The following is a 21320-nucleotide window of genomic DNA, read 5'->3' as shown; positions in this document are numbered from 1 at the left end:
GAAAAGTGGAGGGAAAGTGGCTGTCTTCCAGGGTTTTTGTGAATGGATGGGTTGGGAGTATTTCTGCCACATTCCAGAGGAGGGAGGAACAGTGACAAGGCTGGAGGGTGGAGAGAGGCTTAAGAAATCTGTCTCTGGGGACATTTCACAAATGCACAGCAACCTTTGCATCTCTTCACCCCTGCTCAAAGAACTGCTACCTGGTATCAGCAATGCGAGCTGTTTTGTTTCCATTTTGTTTACTGTTGTTGTTGTTTTAAAAAATAACCAACCTTGCCAGTGGTGTGCTGGATTATTTAAACTTTTTCCTCTTCACTGGCACACTCACAAGTTTGTTTAATGTAAGTCTGGGAGCCCACAGGGGTTTTATGTGCCTCACATTCATAAATCCTCAACTGCTTTTCAACCAAATTGATTGCCCCTGAGGATTGAGGGTGAATGGAAGAGTCAAAAGGCATCTCCTGGGCTAGAAGGAGAATGCACATAGTTGTGTGCACACAATGCCAAATATCCAAATTAAAAGTGAAAACTTGAGCAAATCCTCCAGATGCTTCCAAGGACCTGAATATTTGGTGAGTCGGCAGAAATATGTGGATGCTTAATGGAACTTCGCACCGTTAGTAGCAATAGTTAGCACTGTGTTTGTACAGCCCACCAAGGAATTCACAGATGTGTCTAGACTTAACTTTGTCAATCCTGATAAACTAAAAATGATATGTTATGCCTCCCTCTAGAGTCATGACCAGCATCTTCAGATTAGACTAGAATCATCTAATCTAACAGATTAGAAAACTATGCCTCTTCTGGGGAGACCCAGCCCCTCCCGCACTCAGCTTGGTGAGCTGACGGTGTCTTTCTGCAAACTGGAAAGATAGACTCTTCTTCTGGGTAGCCTGGTGAGCAGAGTATGTGTTCCAGTTTAGCCCCTTATTTCAGTCCTTTGTGCAGTAAACAGCCAGCACAACTGTACACAGACACCCTGCCTCCCTCTACAGTGTCCAAACACAACTAAACTAGAAGTCTGACCGTTTCAAAGTAAGAGGATAGGAAATAATACATGATTAAGACTTCTTTAGCATGAACTGCACACACAATTAGATTCCACAATTACAGAAAGAAAAAGAAAGGGAAAGGGAAAGAGTGAAACTGCCCTAAAATGCTTTACCTCAGCATAATAAAACTGTGGGATTTCAGAGCTGGAAGCCATCTTTAAAATGATCTACTTATCTATTGCAACCATCCCTTGCAAGAATCCTTTGCATGAAGTCCCCATTCCACCCTCCACCAGCAGTCATCCAGCCTAAACTGAAACACCCACCCCCACCCTGTCTCTGAGAACTGGAAGTCTGAAGCCATCACCCTGCTTTCACATTGCTCTGTGCACAAGAAATCCTGTCCCTCCCCCCACCCCGCCACACTGGCCTCCCTCTAACTTTTGCCCAGCCTATCAATTCGTCTTAGCGCTGCACTCTGACGCCACCTACATTAAGAGTAATTGCTTTTCTATGCGATAGCTCTTTAAGTATCAGTAGACAATTAACCATGGCCCCCTACAATCTTTTGTTTCCCCAGCTAAATAAAGGCACCTTGCCTTTATTTAATCCAACTCCTCCTACAAAACCAAGTTAACTGCCAGCATCCATGAACAAATCTGCGGTTCATCACAGTCACTACAGGGCAGCCAAGAGCTGGATCAAGACAGACTTTGCTTTCACTGAGAGGCAACCCCATGTTTTGGAAAGTAGAATTCCTGGAAGTCTGGCACCTCAGGAAATTTAAGGACCACACAAACCCCATGGGCTGTAATAAGATATTGCTGATGTTTTGGCTGATATGCACCAGAAAGCCCTGGGAGGAAAGCGGCCTAGAAACTGTAATGAATGAAAGCGTAATGTCCTGTACTTGAAGCCACACAATTAGAAAGTGAGAGGACTACAGAAAAACCAGCGGGGCACTGGCATTTTCCAGGTGAGCATTCGGAGCTGACAGTGAAAATAACGAATGAAACACAGCAGGGCAGAAGCGGACTTTATTCGGAAAACCTTGTCTCCTGGAACTGAAGCTAACCTCTGGGACAAGAGGTTTCAGAACAATGAAGAATCAACAAATCATATGAAGAGATGCCTACTGACAAAGACAGACAAATTCCATACCCTGGAATTGGACATCTTCCTGGCGGAGGGAAACAGCCTGCTCTAAAATGGGTACAATCAGCAGTAGTTATGAACATCGGCTTTTCCACTTGCAAAAGATTTTAACTTTGCCTGACAGGAAGGAACACTGACCAAGAAAACAGTAAGTTACAGATTACTTTGCTACAAGATGCTGGCTATACCTCTTTTGGATACATATATACATATATATATATAGAAAATCAAGCATTATTTTTCTGTGAGAGGAATTAAATGTCAGGAATATGCATATCTTTCTTATATAAGGCTTTGTTTTATTATAACAGCAAGAATCATGACTGATGCCTGAAGGCAGCCACAGATATTGCCAAGGAAAAATGGGGTAGTAAGTGGAAGAATCTCACAAAAAAGTCTATGTAACAAAAAGACAGAGGAACCAACCTCTGTCTTATTCCTTTCTTCAAGTGTTTCCAAAGTTTACTGTTACTATCTCCATACGAATAAATTAATTTTCAGTTTTATAGTAGAATTCAACTTTAAAAATTCCTTTCATAACCAACTTTTCTAAAAATCCAGCATAGGATACCCAAATAAAGGTGCATCTCCATTCATTCATATTTTCCTTCATTCATTCATTCATTCAAACTTCAACAGCTACCGATTGGTTGGATATCTATTATGTGTGTGCATCATGCTAGGCATTCAAGTGGCAGTGTCAGCAGCACAGGCGAGGGAAGTGGGCATTCGTTATTTCCACAAAATCACCTACTTTAAAACCATGTTAAGTCCAAGAAAGGACAAGACATGGTGTGAAGAGAAAGCCATAATAAACCAGGTAATTCAGAACAGAGGTCAAAAACACATACCCTGCACAGCATCTACAAAACACGGGAAGCCAACACTTGGTTTTGTGAATGCCACAGTGTTGCAATTATCTTAAGCTGTTTTTAAGCTGTTTCCAAAATATTATTTTTAATTAAGGTAGAGCATATACTAACTTTAAATGACAGAGAGAAAAGGAGGGATTTGCAATTAAATGAATAAATAATGGAACTGACACATTTTGTTTCTTTTAGTAAATGGGTTCCTGAAAAGCAACATCAACTTATTCAGTGATTGTTTGCCCCGAGGACAGTAGACACCCAGTGCAAAATGGCTCCCAGGTCTGGTGGGTGGCAAATGAGCCTGTGGTGGCTTGGGAACGACACAAGTCCAGAACAGCGTGAGCTTTGGAAACCAGTCAAACTCAAATTTGAATCTCAACTCTACCACTAGAGACGCAAACTCTGGAAGGTTATTCATCTTCTGCAAGTCTCAGTCTTCTTCTATAATTATCACCATAGTAGGAAAAGCAGTATTAAAGATTATTAAGGACTTACTACAGGGTTGGCTGAAATAAATAATAAGTAAATAACAACTTGCATAGTCTATCAACCGTTATCCACACTGTTTTGCCAGAAAGTCTCCTGCCAGGAGTGAGACTGGACTGAGGCCGAAAACAAGGGGCAAGGCATACATGCAGAGTGCTGGGACCAGATGTGGGTACCAGCGAACCACAGCACAAGATCTGCTCAGGTGAGGCAAGTTCAGCAGTGTGAGAGAGTTCTCATAGGTGCCAAGTTGCAGGGTAGCTCAAGGGGTCCTATCAAGACGTCTGGATGGTGTTGTCGATGAGGAGCTATGGTCTGAGCAGGAAGGTAATCTTGGGAGCATTTCAAGAAGATTAACAAGGCAGCAGCGTGAAGGACAGACTGGAGAACAGAAAGTCTGAAGGCCATTAGCATAGTCCAGACATGAACAGGACACCAAGAATAGAACGGAGGCGATGGGCCAAAGGCAAGAGAGCAGTCCTGAGGAAGGTAGAAAATGTTTCGAATAGCTAATATCAGGTGCATGAGACACAGCAACGGGAAATAAAGTTCTAGAGCACCTACGCTTCCCTGAAGCTAAGCACCTTTTCTACCAGCTAGCTCACCCAGCTCTGCTCTTTCCTCCGCTCGCTCTCTTTAGTCCAGGAAAAGGAGCACAGAGACCAGGTGGGATGGCTTAACTTTGCACAGTCTGTGACATGATCATGAGCATTGCGGGTAAGCTGAAAAACACTAGATGACCCATTGTGGGCGGTGCACCCGTATGGGGAACGTTAAAGCAAGATCCAGAAAGTGGCCACCCTAGCACTTAGCTCCAGGGTGTAAAGCCCTGGACATCCAGGAAACAGGAGCCCGAGAAAAGGAATAAAAGAAAATGGAACCAATAAAGACAGACACAGAGCTTGTGAAGGACAAAAAAATGTGCCGGATGCTGAAGACTCCCACAAACAATGACAGGGGAGATTTTACGCCACTATTCACTGCGTGACAGGAATTTCATCTGCCATCTATGATAATATCATGGACTCTTTCTGGAAACCAACCCTTTTTCTGCAAATGCATTATGCCCCACTGTGCATATCTGGGCCCCAGAAGACTGTACCCACTGTTATTATAAGCAGGAAGCCAGCCAAGTATCTTCAGTTGTCGAGGAACAAGATTTGGGCTCAACTGTTCGGTGACCTACTTAGCTTTATTTGGTTATTTGACCACAGAATACAGTTCTGTGGTTATGGGAGCAAAAACACAGTTAGATAGAATGAATAAGATCTAGTATTTGATAGCAAAACAGGGTGATTAAAGTGAACAATAACTTATTATATATTTTAAATAACGAAAAGGGTGGAATCAGAATGTTCTTAACACAAAGAAATGACAAATACTTGAGATGGATACCTCAATTACCCTGATGTGATTATTACATATTGTACGCCTGTAGCAAAACATCACTTGTACTTCATAAATATATATACCTATTATGTACCCATAATAATTAACATTAAATTTTTTTAATTAACTATACTTCTAATCCCAACCAACATTCTTTCAACTAATAACTATAAGGATGCCTGACATTTAGTGAATGTCAGAAGAATCTATGGGCTAGAAACGTGTTCTCCCTATGAAGAAGGTACTGCTACCATCACTGTAGAGGTGCATATCTGGGCACCAGGAGACTGTGCCCACAAGAGATCATGCATCCCAGCCTGGCCAAGAGAGAAGAGACATTCAGTTAAAAATAATAATAATAAATAGGGCCGGGTGCAGTGGCTCACATTTGTAATCCCAGCACTTTGGAAGGCTGAGGCAGGCGGATCACCTGAGGTCAGGAGTTCAAGACCAGCCTGGCCAACATAGTGAAACCCCATCTCTACTAAAAATACAAAAATTAGCCAAGCGTGGTGGCAGGAGCCTGTAATCCCAGCTACTCACTCAGGAGGCTGAGGAAGGAGAATTGCTTGAACCTGAAAGGTGGAGGCTGCAGTGAGTCGAGATCATACCACTGCACTCCAGCCTGGGCGACAGAGTGAGACGCTGTCTCAAAAATAAATAAATAAAGCCCAAGGAATGCCAGGGATGACCATATGATGTCTGCATCTCTGGTGAGTAAGAAATACAGAAGTGTGGAGCAGTGTGAAGAAGAAGAGGCGAGAACGACCCCCGGACCGACCAAAACCTGCACGCCACCGCATCCTATGCCCAGCGCCTATGACCTGCCACTGTTGCTGCCACCATGCCCAAGAGAAAGGCTGAAGGGGATGCTAAAGGAGATAAAGCCAAGGTGAAGGAAGAACCACAGAGAAGATCCGTGAGGTTGTCTGCTAAACCTGCTCCTCCAAAGCCAGAGCCCAAGCCTAAAAAGGCCCCTGAGAAGGTACCCAAAGGGAAAAAGGGAAAAGCTGATGCTCGTAAGGAGGGGAATAACCCTACAGAAAATGGAGTTGCCAATAAAGACCAGGCCCAGAAAGCTGAAGGTGCTGGAGATGCCAAATGAAGTGTCTGCATTTTTGTTAACTGTGTACTTCTGACGACTGTACAGTTTGAAATACCGTTTTTTATCAAGTTTTATAAAAATGCAGAATTTTGTTTTATTTTTTTTTAAGCTATGTTGTTAGCACACAGAACTCTTCATTGTTTTTGGAGGACAGGACATATGTCCCTAATAGAATGTCTCTGAAGCTGCACAGAGGTGGGGAAAACACCTTTCCCTTTCCCTTCTAGTTCGGAGAGACTTCCTCTGGGCTCCCAGGAGAAGGGATTCCCTGACCTTGACACACACGTCCACCTTGGCATAAAAACCTTGTGGGAGGGAAAGACAAATTGTTTTTATGTCCTCTTCTCCCTTTCCACCTTTCAGCATAGGCTTAACTCCCTTAAAGCCAGACATCTGTTGGGACATGATCCCCAGCCACTGGTTACCAGTATGTCACACAATCTGGACTTTCCAGTGATGGCACTGACATGGCACCCCTCAAAGAGCAGAGGTTCCGTTTCTAGATTGTGGATCTTCAGATAAATTCTGCCATTTTCATTCCACTTCCTGAAAGTCAGGGTCAGCTTGTGAAAAGTTGTTAAAACAACATGCTAAGTGCAAAATGTCAACTCTAAACTTCCCCTGTTCAGAGCATCAGATGAAGACTTATTGGCTTTTATCGTGGCTTTCTGATTATTGGTAGTCCAAAGAAGGGAGTTTGAAAGTTGTTGTATACTGTTAACAACTGTCTGCCCATGTCCTGCCTGAAATACTGTGATTGCTTACGGAAAGTATCTTTAATAAAGCTAGGTACAGTTTGGCTTGGGAAAAAAAAAAATATGGAAGTGCTTTCTTAATAGCAGGTGTGTGTGAAGGATTCAATTGGTTATTAGGGTAAAGAGGCTTAGGAAAAAGAAACGTGTCTTTCAGTCACTGCTAAGTGACACATCCGCATGTGCTATGAAGTCCCAAGAACCCTAAGGTCACGTGGTCCTTTGCCAGAACACACCTGTATTAACCCTTCCAGAAATCTACTGCTGTAGGCGTGTATGTGTGTGTAGGTCAGGGAGAGAGTTTTTTGTTTTGTTTTTTTACTGAGACGGAATCTTGCTGTGTCACCCAGGCTGGAGTGCAGTGGCACGATCTCAGCTCACTGCAACCTCCGTCTCCCAGGTTCAAGTGATTCTCCTGCCTCAGCCTCCTGAGTAACTGGGACTACAGGCATGTACCACCATGCTCGGCTAATTTTTGTATTTTTAGTAGAGAGGGGTTTCACCATGTTAGCCAGGATGGTCTCAAACTCCTGACCTCAGGCAATCCGCCTGCCTCAGTCTCCCAAAATGTTGAGATTACAGGCTTGAGCCACCGCACCAGGCCGGGAAAGGCATACTTTTAAAAATAACAGAGCATTTGCAATAATGAAGAAATAAGAAGAGAGAAAGGGGAAAAAGGGGGTAGGAGACAAAAATATAAACCCTTTTCCTGTGTTGGCCCCAAATAATTTTCCTGCTTTTTTTTTTTTTTGAGATGGAGTCTCGCTCTGTCTCCCAAGCTGGAGCGCAGTGGCACGATCTCGGTTCACTGCAACTTCCACGTCCCAGGTTCAAGCCACTCTCCTGCCTCAGCCTCCCGAGTAGCTGGGACTACAGGCGCCTCGCCACCATGTTCGGCTAGTTTTTGTATTTTGAGTAGAGACAGGGTTTCACCATATTGGCCAGGCTGGTCTCGAACTCCTGACCTCAAGTGACCCGCCCACCTCGGCCTCCCCAAATGCTGGTATTACAGGTGTGAGCCACCGTGCCCAGCCCATTTTCCTACATTTTGGGAAACTTCAAATTACCCTAGATTTTCATTTCTCTGAATGGAAGCCAGTGTAATTCATCTCTTCCACCAAGCTCCTGATAGTTCAGGTGACGTGGATGCTACATTAACTCTGTCAGGCCCCTGGGCTGCTATTAAGTTCCCCGTAACACCAAGGTCCTACACCCAGTTCCCTACAAGTAAGCGTTTTTGCCTCCCAAAGGGCCAAACCTGCACACAGCAGGGACACAGCGGGGCAGTTAGTTGCTTGGGAAAGAGAAACAAAATTTCTTTTGAGAGTGAGGTTATTTTAAGGTGGTCACAGGTATGCAGAGTCAGTTTTATGCTCTCCGTGATTTCTTATCCCCTCTGAGAGTGGGAAGGAGTTGGCATAGAGATTTTTATTTTCATGGCACATTATATAATTTGGGGTTGGTGGCAAGTGCTAACAACTGTCATACTACCCACGGCTATATTAAAAATAAGACCAAAATAGAGATTGTTGTGGGCTGTCTTGGGTTTTCCCTCAAAAGTCCTAAGGAAGAAAGTACCTCAAATGAACAGGGAGGGCATCATGAGCTCACAGAGCAGCCTGGGCAGCACCAAGACCGGCACAGAAACCCTTTCCAAGCAACAGCGTGGAAATACCAACAAACCCTTTTCAAGAGGCATACATTTCTGCAAGACCTGTCTTGACAGAAGCTACCAGGTCCCAAACATGTCACATGTATGAAAAATTCAAATTCAAACGCGGAGAAGAGCAGTTTCATGGGACCCGCCTTCAGGTACAGCTCCCCTATTTAAGCGCTCAGTTAAAAACCTTTGGAGTTTGAACAGCAGCACACGAGCTGATGTGGTTTAATTCATGCGATGAAATGTGGGTGCTGGGTAAAATTCACCCAGGAAATAGAGGGGAGAAGCAGGATGCTCAACCCATAAACAACACTTATCCTAAGAAATTCGGGCCCTTTGAATCTGGGTGAATAAACTAAATAAACTGAAAAGCTTCATTCATACCTAGAGGATCAGGTCCAAGTTTTAGATCTGCAAAAAGAAAAAAATAAAATAAAAGAATTAAAGCTTTCCATCCCCTTTCTAAATATATGGGGATCTGTTTTCAATGCATTCATAAAATCTATCCATTTGTTTTTATTATATGAACAACTTAAAACTTGCCAGACAGATCACCTCTGATGCGGGAGAGCACAGCATCAGTTACAGGACTTGGCCAAAGCATTCTCCAAATCATATTAGGTTCGCCTCAGTTACAGAGGTCATCTTGCTGTATGTTTTCAGGAATATTAACACAAAATACATCAAAACACTAATAGAATCCATAAACACAGACAGCTGAAGTTCCACCACTTCTAACATGCTCATAATTTAGTAAGAGGTTAAGTCCGTGGTCTCATAAGACCAAGGGTGTCCTTTTCAAGTTCCTTCCCTCTCAGCTACTTAGGGCAATTCTCAGAAGTCTGCAAAGTTATCTACGTTCTCCCTTTACCAATGTTCAGCCATACACAGATATCATTTGTGAACTAAACAGTGTCTTTCCTCCAGGGACAGGCCCAAGGCTACAACATGCTGGTGCACACTTTAAATTATAGGTAAATGTTCAACTTACACCAGAATTCCCTATTTTGTGGAAGTCCCAGTTCTTTAAACTAATTCAAATTTTTGGTGTTGGCATTCAAAAATTACTCTGCCAAGGAATATGCGATGCTGAGATTTCACTCAATGGATTGGTCAGAAGGACGGAGGGAAGAGAGAGAAGAAAAGCAAGCAGCAGGGGAAAGAGAAGGAAATGATACCAGCAAAAAGGCCAGGGCTCTGGGTTCATGGATGCCTTTCTGAGCAATGTTTTCATTAGCACCACCTAGGTGCACCCTTATATGGCTCCAGTCCTCTATTTATAAGGCTGTCACCTGTCTGACAGGTAGTTTTACATGTTGCAGTACCAAGGACCAGATGCCTTTTAGGAACAGTTTTGAGAATGACAAGTCACTTAAACACTCATTGCCATGACTTAGTTTTAAGAAAAATGACCAACAACTGAGCATTCCTAATGGGGAAGCTTTTCTCTCTGATGGGTGCGATTCTGAGTCAATGAAATGGGTGCAGAAGAAAAGACATTGGGAACTCCAGCTTTAAAAGAGACCAGGACTCGTTACTGAAAATAGTTTTGACTTGTTAGATGCCTGCTTTTGCTGGGGAATGGAACAAATGATGTTTCAGGCAGGAGCTGCCAGGTCACATGAACCTCCTTCTAGCAAAGTGTATGGTCTCAGAGGCCACACATGTTCATTTACGGTAGAGTTTAGATTAAAATGATAAATGTCGATCTGGTGTACATTTAAATGCCATTTTGAAAAAAAACCCAGCTCGGGGCTTTCCCGCCCCACATACCACTGCAGATTCCGTGGTCAGGGAGATGCTGGCCCTTGAGTAGCTGCCACTGTCTCCATGGAAGGACGACACCATAGTTAATTAAATGTCCACTCTGACGGTAAAGTTCATTATCTAACACTACAAGTGCAGTTATCAGAATATTCTTGATGGGCCAGAGCTGTCTGAAGGCCCTGTCAAACACGTAACAGAGGAAAAGATAAGATGAATTTGCCTTTCATACAGGGACTTTTTTTTTAATGGAGGCTCAAAATACCAACCTCAGATTTGCAAATATTCTAGTCCCATTTAAAGCTTAATCATCTTAATGAAATATAATCAAGGGCTTTTTCACCTTTCCATTATTTTTTAGTTTCTTAATGTGTATGTTAGGTCCCAAATAGTTTCCATTGATGGCAGGGTTGAGTTCAGAGTCCTAACTCTGGACTATGCAGTTTTTATTTCCTTTCTCATTGAATTCTTCACAGCAGGTCTGAGAAGACAATACACTTATTCTCAATTTTCAGGTGACGGACATAAAGTTTAGAGAAAATGAAGAGCTAGAAAGTGGCAGGGTCATGACTCAAAACGGGCCTTCGAATCACACCAAGTCTAATGCACACCAGCTAGAGACCCCTGAATCTTGACACTACACCACTTCAGCTGCACCCAGGGGGCCCAGTGGTCTTCTGATTTCCAAGTTTAAGTTCTCACCAGCTTCACTTGCTCATTTGACACATTAAGCACAGAATGACAGGCTGCCACCACTGTTTAAGAGTTCCTAATGTACATAGGATAGCTATGGGTCAAAAACCCACCAGATCGCTGTTTTGAAATAGAAACGACAAACTCAGCATCCTGAAACCCAAAACTCCGAAGGGAAGAAGAACACCATTTGTGTGACCCTTTCACAGTTCAGCAAGGCTCCTTCAACCACTCTCTCATATAAGCCTCTCATGGCCTTGGGGCAGGCAGGGCTATAGGAGGCAGGCAGGGCTGGTAGGAGCTTCCCTCACCTACAAGTGACAAGGCTCAGCCAAGGGAAGGAGGGACAGGACACAGAACACCAACAAGGGAAGCCGAGGCCTCTGACTCCCATGCTGTATTCTTTCATTCCGACTTCTATTAGAAAAAAGGATCTTGTCAATGAATATGTCCTATGTCTACATTTCCATGTAAGCAAAGCAAGAAAACCAAAAAGAACATGTGGGGAAAGGAATTTTCAGTGTTTTTCTTAGACTGGTTTTTGATTCACATGGGGAATCACAGAGTTTCTGGGGGCCCAGGGGGCTATAGTTTCTTTTCGCTCTTTTTTTTTTTTTTTTTTTTTTTTTTTTTTTGAGACGGAGTCTTGCTCTGTCGCCCAGGCTAGAGTGCAGTGGCACAATCTCGGCTCACTGCAAGCTCCGACTCCCGGGTTCACGCCATTCTCCGGCCTCAGCCTCCCGATTAGCTGGGACTACAGGCGCCCGCCACTGTGCCCGGCTAATTTTTTCTATTTTTAGTAGAGACGGGGTTTCACCATGGTCTCAATCTCCTGACCTTGTGATCCGCCCGCCTCGGCCTCCCAAAGTGCTGGGATTACAGGCGTGAGCCACCGCGCCCGGCCTCTTTTCGCTCTTAACCATCCCAAACCATCCTTGCCAGCACCCTTAATTGTCCTGCTACACTAAGAATGTAAAGCTGTCAAATTCAGGCCAGAATGATGTGACCAAGACCGACCATTATGTACACTCTCTTCCTAAAGTAAGTGCTGGGGTTCGGGAGGTTCTTACCCTCGGGGCAGTAAGGCTTGGGAGTACCTGCTAGTTATATCAGCTGGGTCCCTTCCCTGCATTAAAGAGCAAAAGTACCTCAAGCAGAACAGATAGAGAACTGACACAACTTAAAATATCCCCAGATTTCCTATAGAAAAATACAGTCACTTTTCTAAAAATGCCATAAGGGTGACGGTTTGGCAGGAGCATCTCTTAGCAATCAGCAGAAATCTACTAAATCCCTCCTATAAAAGGTCCATTCTAAACAACATTCCACAGTGACAAAGGGGCCTGACTTTGATTTCTGAATAATTTGACTAGGAGCATGGAAAGTTGCAACAACATTAAGTGCAATAACTTTCTACCCCCTTTTTGGTTCCCAATGTGAAGTTTGCTGAAATAAAACTTGACAGCACAAAGCTCCCGGGGATGTGTTCCAGATGAATTGAGTCATCCACACAAACTCACAGACACACGCACACAAGCCCTGGACCCTCGCATTTACAGAGGAAGTGGTTTCCATCTGTATTTGACAACCCAGTGCCATGGGTCTCGAGGCTGAGGGCTGCTTATGGATGCAACTTTAAATTTAATTTGGAGGGGGATGCTAATTGTGTGGAGTGGTAGGAAAATGCTGGCGACATTTTGACTTTAGCAGCCCCACTGCCCTGATTAAAAAATATCAGCTTTCCATCTGCAAGACATTTCTAAGGTGGACACCTTACAAATTGTTAAGGTGCAATTTGTGCACAGTTAGTTCTTTGTTTAATCGAGAAATCTGCCCGAACTCTGATTGGGCTGATTTCCCTAAGGCCGGGAGTGAAGGTTATTTCCTTATGCCTTTTGGGAGCAGCAATCTCTCTAATACGTTTCTGAATTATTCCAGCTTGTGCCGAGGCTGAACAGGAGAACAAAGCCCTGGTTCCACAGCAGAAAGACTAACTGAACTCCCAGCTGGGAAGGTTTAGGCAGAGATTTATAAGTACAAACACTGAAGAAATTTGCAAGTAATTGCATGTATTTGCTTTTCGTTGTGGGATGCAGTAAACCAGTATTTATTAAAATACATCGGCAAGGTACTGTTTATTACCCCCTCTCCTTGATGTCTTGTAGAGGGGAATAAAGTGCTTGGCTCTCTTCATTTCTTTAAATTAAGGGGCCAAAACAGCATTTCAAGGAATATAAGGAAGAAGCTGAAATTAGACATATACTCTGAATGGCTACTGCCTCTTACTTAAGTTGGAATTGGTGCATGAACATGGCTCTAGATCTGCTGTTCTGATTTAATCTTGCAAAGCTTAACCTTTTTTCTACTTTCTTAAGTTTCCATGAATCCATTATTTGGGGACCAACAATTACCATTTTCTCCTACAGAACTGCTGTTATTATTCTTGGATTGCAGCCTGCAAAACTGAGTGATAAATAGGCACATGTTCACGGGATATAAAATAACAGGCTCAGGCCGGGTGTGGTGGCTCACGCCTGTAATTCCAGCACTTTGGGAGGCGGAGGCAGACGGATCACGAGGTCAGGAGTTCGAGACCAACCTGGCCACCATGGTGAAACCCCGTCTCTACTAAAAATACAAAAATTAGCTGGGCATGGTGGTGCACACTTGTAATCCCAGCTACTTGGGAGGCTGAGGCAAAAGAATTACTTGAACCCAGGAGGCGGAGGTTGCAGTCAGCCGAGATCATGCCATTGCACTCCAGCCTGGGTGACAGTGAGATTCCGTCTCAATAAAAAAAAAAATTAATAATAATAATAATAATAATAAATAACAGGCTGAGAAAGTTACAGCTTAATAAGAGAGTGACTTAAACAAACTACCACCAAAAATAGATATTATGTTCACTGGCTGCTGCATCTAAATTCCTGTGCCATCAGCTACTTTGGGTTTTAATTTGCCAATGAGTAAAGGTCAGAAGAAACCAGACAGATGACTCTCCTTCCCTCTTCAACTTGGATCACAGCTCCCCACCTGCCTCAGTGTCCCCCTTTTAATGACAGACCCAAATTGTTCTACCTAATACTCCTTAACACAATGGTCTCAAACTTTAGCTGCATCAGCTTTGCCTAAAGAGCTCGTTAACACAGATTGCTGGGTCTCAGCCCGAGAGTTTCTGATTCAGTAAGACAGAGGAGGCACACAAGAAGTACCATTTCTAATAAGTTCCCTGGGGATGCAGATGCTGCGTGTCCTGGGACCACACTTTGATAAATGCTGGTCTAGAAGGCAAATGGGCAAAAGTTTGGTTCAGTGAAGGTAAGCGGTAGCTATTGTGCCCGCCCCCAAAATAGCAAATAACAGAAATGAAATACCAATGTATGTTATTTTAGTCAACAAATGTTAATTGCCACCTGCTTAAATATATGCCTGACAACATTATCTCCATGTAGAATTCCCAAGCTCCTGCCCTCTCTTCCACACTGGTCTTTGCCTACTTTTCCTTCCATCTGATGTCCCTTAAGAATCTGGATGTGTGACCCAAGCTGGGGAGCGACAGCTTCCAGTTTGCATGTTTGCTCTTCTTAGAACTGCAGGATCCTCACGTCCCCATTTTCTCTTCCTCCATCAGCAGTGCACCCACCTAAGCAGTAGGCACCCATTGAATACCAGCTGCTATTGTTTTAAAATGACAATCAGAATAAAATCAGAGAGCAGTAACAGAAACTAGTGTGTGCTTCTCTGTTCCTCAGCACAGCAACTCTGGTTATCTTAAGTTCAGTGTTGGTAATTAATAAGCCCCAGATCATAAAATTAAAAGGTACCAAGTAGCCACAGGTGGAAGGTTTTCTGAGACTGGCAGCAGAGATGGCAGCCGATCCCCTCTCCCCTTGGCTTGAGGGCCAGTACCTCCCATGCTTCTGCACCTGTATCTTTAAAACAGAGAACATGCTACCATGTTACCTCCCAATGTCTATGACATGAAGACAAATGAATTAGAGACCCTAGAGGAATATTAAAATGAAAAACGCTACTTGATAAAATTAAGCCAGACCAGGAAATCAGATAGCATGCTTATATATATATATACACACACATATATATATATGTTATATATTATATATATTTTATAGGAAAAGTCCTGGCTTTTACACAGCTTTTCCAGTTGTAAAAGCCTCACCTCCTGATCACATAAAATCAGATTTTCTATGATTTTTATTAGAGAAGAACCATGAGGTCTGTATGTATAATCACAAATTGGCCAGAAGTGATAACTGCTGGAACAGAAAACAAGATTGTTCTGTGCCTCAGGTATTCAAACTTCAATCACTTAAGAGAGAGAAGAGTTTCATACCAATACGGACTCTCATGACCAAGTGCACATAGGATGTCAATGTCTGGATCCAGATGCTCGACCCTTACACAAGCATCTGAAGCAGGTACTTGGTGTCACGAAGGAAGCTGAGGGGTTAAGTGACTTACACAAGACAAGTCAGCCAGCGAAGGGCTGAGACTAGAATCCTGTCCTTTCTAATTCCAAAATCACATCTGATTTTCCTCCAAGAAACCAAGTCACCAGCACCTATCTTTTCTTTACTAAAAGCATGCGTAAGTCAAGTATATTCTAAAAGATAATCACCTATTAAAACTGAATAAGGAAAACCAGCTATAGTAACCCCCTCTGTACCAAATGCTGAATCAGGAAAGACACCGAACTTTTTGATAATCAGATTTTCCTAGAGCCTGAACAGGGTGAAAAATTCTTGAAGGTGTAATATTTTTACTAGAACACGCAAGGGTGTTTTTAGACCTTACAATCAAAATGTCCAAAAGGATAAATTTGGATATTAATTACAAAACTTGTACTACCTCAAACTTTTTATTACATTCTACACCTCTACTGTTTTCTTGTGGTTATCACAAGTGCTAACAAAACATTAGCATTCATATCAAGTAAAATCAACTGGCAAGTCCATTATTGACATTTATTTTAAATGTGTATGTCTGAAGTATGTGTTACTCATCCTTTAAATTAACATCTTCCACCTTGATGGGACAATTGGACAGACCAGGCCAACACTTTTTTCACGAGTAATTAATAACTCTATTTTCACATTTCTGGAGAGAGAATTACACTCAACCAACATTTCCACATCCTGAATCTGCTAATCTCAGCAATAAAACCTTCCTTTAAAACACATGCAGGGTCTTGACCAAAGAGTAATGATAGAAAACTAATTCATAAACTTGGTGGTTTTTCTAGCAAATGACAGCAGTTTCATATTTAGTAAAGTCTATATTTTTGTTGACTGTACACACCAAAATATATATGCATTAAAATGCAGACAAGGGTGTATATATTTCTATTTCCTAAAAGGAAATTCAGAGATACAAAAACATAATTATACAAATTATCCTTAGTTCTTGCTGTTAATTCAGTTTAGGCACAACCCCTGAGAAATAAATAAAAATTCTCCATAGCATGAAATAACTGGTATTCAATCTTCTTTACTTATTGGGGATACTAAATTGTACTAAATTGTACTAAAAGTACTAAATTGATGTCATCATAAATATTCAATTTCATTTTTAAGTAATTACAAAAAGTAAAGTGTAATTCAAAGAATGGTCTGATGTGCCACAACCAGCCGTGCAAATGCACAGGATCTTTTTAAGATGGAAAATGTAAGTGCTTACCAACTGGGAACTTGAAGAAATTGAGACTGACATCTGACCTTTAAAAGCAGTGGTTCTCACACTTTATTGTTTAAAAACTTGTTAAAAACACAGAATCTAAGATCCAGTTCTCAGAAATTCTGACTCAGGAGTCTGGCACGAAGCCAAGATGCTACATGGTCACACCAAGATCCACAAGGTTGGTTCTGTTACTACAGTAAACAGTCACCTTCAGAGGCAGGGTGCCTGATGCCCACCAAGTCATCATTCCGCTTTGTTCAACTCTCCCATGGCAGCTGCCTCTCCTCACTGTCTTGTCTTGCCTTCCATTATTTACTCACTCATGGGTGGAGAGGAGTTACCCTTAAAATAGACCATCTCAAAAGGCGATTTTCCTTTTGATAACTGACTGTCAATCAATGTAAACACACAACAAAACAATCCCTTGCAGAAGTTTAAAAGCCAAACACATTCTTATCTCTAGAATGTCAGGTGGCCTATATGACTATATCTTTTTCCCTCACTAAATTGACTGCAGCAGCTTAGCTTGCTTCTGTTGTTATTTTAAAGATTATTTCAAATTTGGAAAGAGTCTGACCTGCAGAAAATGTGGACGACACTTACTGTGGGACTGTGTACCAGTTTTGGTACTCGTTTTAATTCTCAGTGCTCCTCTTCCTAGAGAACCAAACCAACACCAGAGAGGCTAAGCAAAGGCAGTCAGTTGGATGTGAATTACCTTTTGGTCGCTGACAACAGAAAGTTACCCTGAACCACCGACCGAGGGATGGAAAGCCTCCGTATCCCATTAGTAATTCTCAGAATCATCTCTGTTCCCAGCCAAGTATGGAAAGCCAAGTATAGTATCATGGAACCAAATTCAAATGCTGGTCTCAAAGTTCCCGACTTGCTTGCCTTCAAGTGCCCCTTGAGGGATTTTAAATGACAGTGAAAAGGTTTGTTCAACTAAAAATTCAAAGTGTCGGGACAAAGTTTATTTCTGAGGCTCAAGAGATGGTTTTTGCTTTAGTTGTTGATGTTGCCATTGTTGTTGTTGTGTGTGTGTAACAAGTCAGAAATAAAATCTGCCACTTGTCTTTTCCTAAATGATGGTATTTAAAACAGCAAGTCTAAGAAAATCTAGCAGTTTGGTTTGCTTGCTCAAAGAATATATTTTTAACATGAAGTGTTCCAAGTAGTTGCAAGTTATGCTGATAGATATTTTATAAAGGCAATGGGTCAAAAGAACTCAACAATCCCTTCTAGAGCCAAGCTACGGCAGATTTTCTTTTGAAAAAGGGACAGAGTTGACAGAGAAAAGAGTGAGGAAGTGGAAGCTGACAATTTAGTGCTAATGGTATTGTTCGCACAAAAGCAAAAACACAACAACAGCCAGGAAAGGGTGCCGCATGCTTACAGTCTTCACTCCAACAAGTATTTTTAAGTATCAACAACTTGGAGAGGAAAGGGGAAAAATAGGCTGCCGTGGTGCCTTGTACAGGTGGCGCCAAGGTCCCTGGCTGGGCCCTTGGACAAAACCATCTCATGTAAACCTTAAAGAGGATTAATCCTCAAGGAGCACTGTAATGAGACCTTAAAAGGCTGAACAACAGCAGCAGACCACGGAGGAAGGCAGTCGTCTGCTCCCCCAAGTCTTGCTAGCAGAGTTACATCAAAGCAAACGGGCAGCAGATAGCAGGCTTCCACGGCAATCCCTTATCTCGGCTCCAGCGGACGCCGCTACTGTGATTGTCTTGAACTGCCACCTGTCCCAGGCATCTTTGAAGGCAACGCTAAGCCTCTGATGGATCTGACCTCCTTGAGCTGAGATCCTTTTATGTCTTTCTTCATTTTCTGCCCTGCGACATTCTTCCCCTGCCATGCACACGACATGAAACAAAGGGAGTTCTCACTCCTGACTCACTGTCCCCAGCCATTTGAGAGCAAAGAAAAACAATGTTCAGGATTATACTCTGCCCGTAATACGGAGCTGTCCTCAGGAGACAAGCCTCTTATTTTTGAGGGTATAACTATAGACAGCATTTACGTGCAAGCGCTTTACAATGGGGTTCGATGGAGCTGGGCGCCAAGATAGGAAAGCTGCATGTCTGAGATAACTCAAAAACACAAGGAATGATCATACAAAAACTCGATTAATAACCACATGTTTTCACAGGAGGAATACAAATACAAATACTGAAATATTAAAACATACTTACAAAATCACTGCACATTGGGGCTTGAAAAAATAGCAGCACACAAATGTCCTTAAACCTGGTCAACTTAAAAGGAATTTTTAAAAAATGATGAGAGAGAAAAATATTTAAAACACACATATACTGGCAGGTGAGAAAAGTTTGCAACCTGAATGGTCAAATAGTTCTCTCTGAGGCCTAAGAGACTAGAGATATCTGGCTTTTCCAAATCATACCAGGAGCAAGAGTAGTGCCTGTGTTTCTCTGAAAAGTTCTGACATTTGAGGGGGAAGGAAAACTGCTGTGGTCAAATTCATTCAACACAAGACTTCTCAACATCCTCTTATTCTGTCACACAAGTCTGTCTGCACACATTGCTTTAATAACGCTCACCTATGTGACTGTTTCTCATATGACTGAAATTGTAACACACCTCAGCAAGTGATCTAGAATGGTACGACTTTAATATTTTGCCTCATTTCACTAAAGATTTCAGGCAGCATACAAGAATTCACCAGGTAGAAAATGCCAACTAAAGAAAAATCTGATCAGAGAACAGTTTAGACGATCAAGACCTAAAGAAAGTTAAGAGAGAATATGCAGGCCGCAATCCAATAGAGTTGGAATAACCGAGCAGCCACTTTAAATCTGAGTTTCCTGGTAGGCAATGAGTAAAGGAAAACAAAATCAGCTATATGATATATCCTGCAGGAAGTCACATAACCACCTTATATCATGGTCTTGTGTTTTATCTGCACAGTATTTAAAATTTTCAGAAAAGTATACACCTCACTTGACACAGATCAGCAATCCTATAGCTACCATAACAACATTCTTCTAGTCTGGGCTTTGGTCTGGGTTCCAAAATCCACTTCTTAGAAGAGGGTCAGCCTAAAGGGCTGGGAAGCTGTGGCCTTCTTGTTTCTGGGTTATGGGGCTGTCTCCAGCCCAAAAGAGTGAGGCTCCCACAGAAACACCCAATGACGAGCGTCAGTCCAGAGCCAGCCCCTGAACCATCTACACTTTCCACTCCCACACTCAGGATGGCCTCCTCAACTCTGGGCCTATTCCAGCTCTTTCAGTTTGGATTTTTTTAGCTTTCAATTTTTCACCAGCTTTCAACCACACGGTCTTGTCCTCTGATTGACAGCCTATCTTCTCACTTCTGACATGGCTCTTGATTGCAGGCACTCCTTCTGGTAACAAGCCTTTTTAACTTCGGCCAGAGAGGCCTGGCAGTAAGTGGACCTCAGAGCTGATCCCAGGCTTGCAGTAGACAAACTGCCTCGTGCTCTTCTGTCCAAGCTGGGATAAAGATGTTTCTCTCTGACACTATAGCTCATTACACATTTTTCAGAGATGCATGATTTTAAAAAGAAACACACTGACATGTACTTCATGTGAGGTGGGCAGCATGTATCTGAAGCTCATAAATCTACCCACTTCCCTCTTCTCAATGAGATCTGACTTGCAAAACTGTTTGCAGACTGTGGTGCCTTTTAAACAGCACACATGCATCCCCAGGATTCACTACGCCCATTTCCTAGACAGGGCCAGTTTCTATGATGGAATAGCCTATTTCAATACAGCGCCAACTTAAAATCTTTAAACTCCAGTAGTGTTTGGGACAGACTGAAAATAACTTTTCCAATTTTAAAGCAACCTAAGTTTTATAGTGTATTTTTATTTCTCCAAGTTCATGATTTTTAAACAACGTAGTAGGCATTAAAATGAACCACGTTAAGAAACAAATGTAGGGCCTGGCACAGTGGCTGTCGCCTGTAATCCCAGCACTTTGGGAGGCCAAGACAGCGGATGGCTTGAGCTCAGGGGTTAGAGACCAGCCTGGGCAACATGGCAAAACCCCATCTCTATAAAAAATACAAAATTATTAGCCAGGTGTGGTGGTGCATGCCTGTGGTCCCAACTACTCAGGAGGCTGAGGCAGGAGGATTGCTTGAGCCCAGGAACTGGGAGGCAAAAGTTGTAGTGAGCCATGATCATGCCACCATACTCCAGCCTGGGCAACAGAGCAAGACCCTGACTCAAAAAAAAAAAAAAAAAAAAAAAAAAAGAAAGAAAAGAAAAAAAGAAGGAAACAAATTTAAAACAGGGTGCCAATCAAATATCTTCAAATAGACTTAATATGCAATAAAAAAAATCAAAGAAAACATACATATATAGGAATATATAGGAAGATGTTAGGAGAAAAACTTACCTGAGTAGCCAGTCTGTAATAAGGGAGCACTCAATTTAAGATGCATTTTGACAAGATCACTCACTTTAATTGTCTGCTATGGTATTAGCCAGAATTCAATTATTTGATTTATGCTTCTATCAACCTATCATATATTTCTATTGAATACTACCAGTTGGATATTGTTGTTACTGTTTTTAATCCATTTGGTTAAAAAAAATAAACAAAGTGACATTTTTGTCAGGAAATGAAAGACTAGCTCTTCCAGTAGCAAGAAGTAAGATTTTCAAAAGACTTTTTGGCTTTTGGATCATTGTTTTTGGGAAGTTGCCTCTTTAATCTTTGTAAGTAATTCTGTAAAATATGATACATGCCTAGTTTTTATCT

At 42.3% G+C, this 21320-nt stretch overlaps 1 protein-coding gene and 1 pseudogene across 4 annotated transcripts in view; one reads left to right on the top strand and one right to left on the bottom strand.

Annotated features, from left to right (window-relative positions):
- Window positions 1-21320, bottom strand: part of GLI3 (GLI family zinc finger 3) — a 278995-nt gene that overhangs the window by 144158 nt on the left and 113517 nt on the right. The gene's annotated exons all lie outside the window — the stretch shown is intronic.
- On the top strand, window positions 5629-6040 carry LOC114676929 (non-histone chromosomal protein HMG-17 pseudogene; annotated as a pseudogene).

The sequence above is a fragment of the Macaca mulatta genome, chromosome 3 (genome assembly GCF_049350105.2).
Source record: "Macaca mulatta isolate MMU2019108-1 chromosome 3, T2T-MMU8v2.0, whole genome shotgun sequence".
Classification (NCBI taxonomy): domain Eukaryota; kingdom Metazoa; phylum Chordata; class Mammalia; order Primates; family Cercopithecidae; genus Macaca; species Macaca mulatta.
Note: the sequence above shows the minus strand (reverse complement) of the source record. Positions and strands in the feature narration are given on the sequence as shown.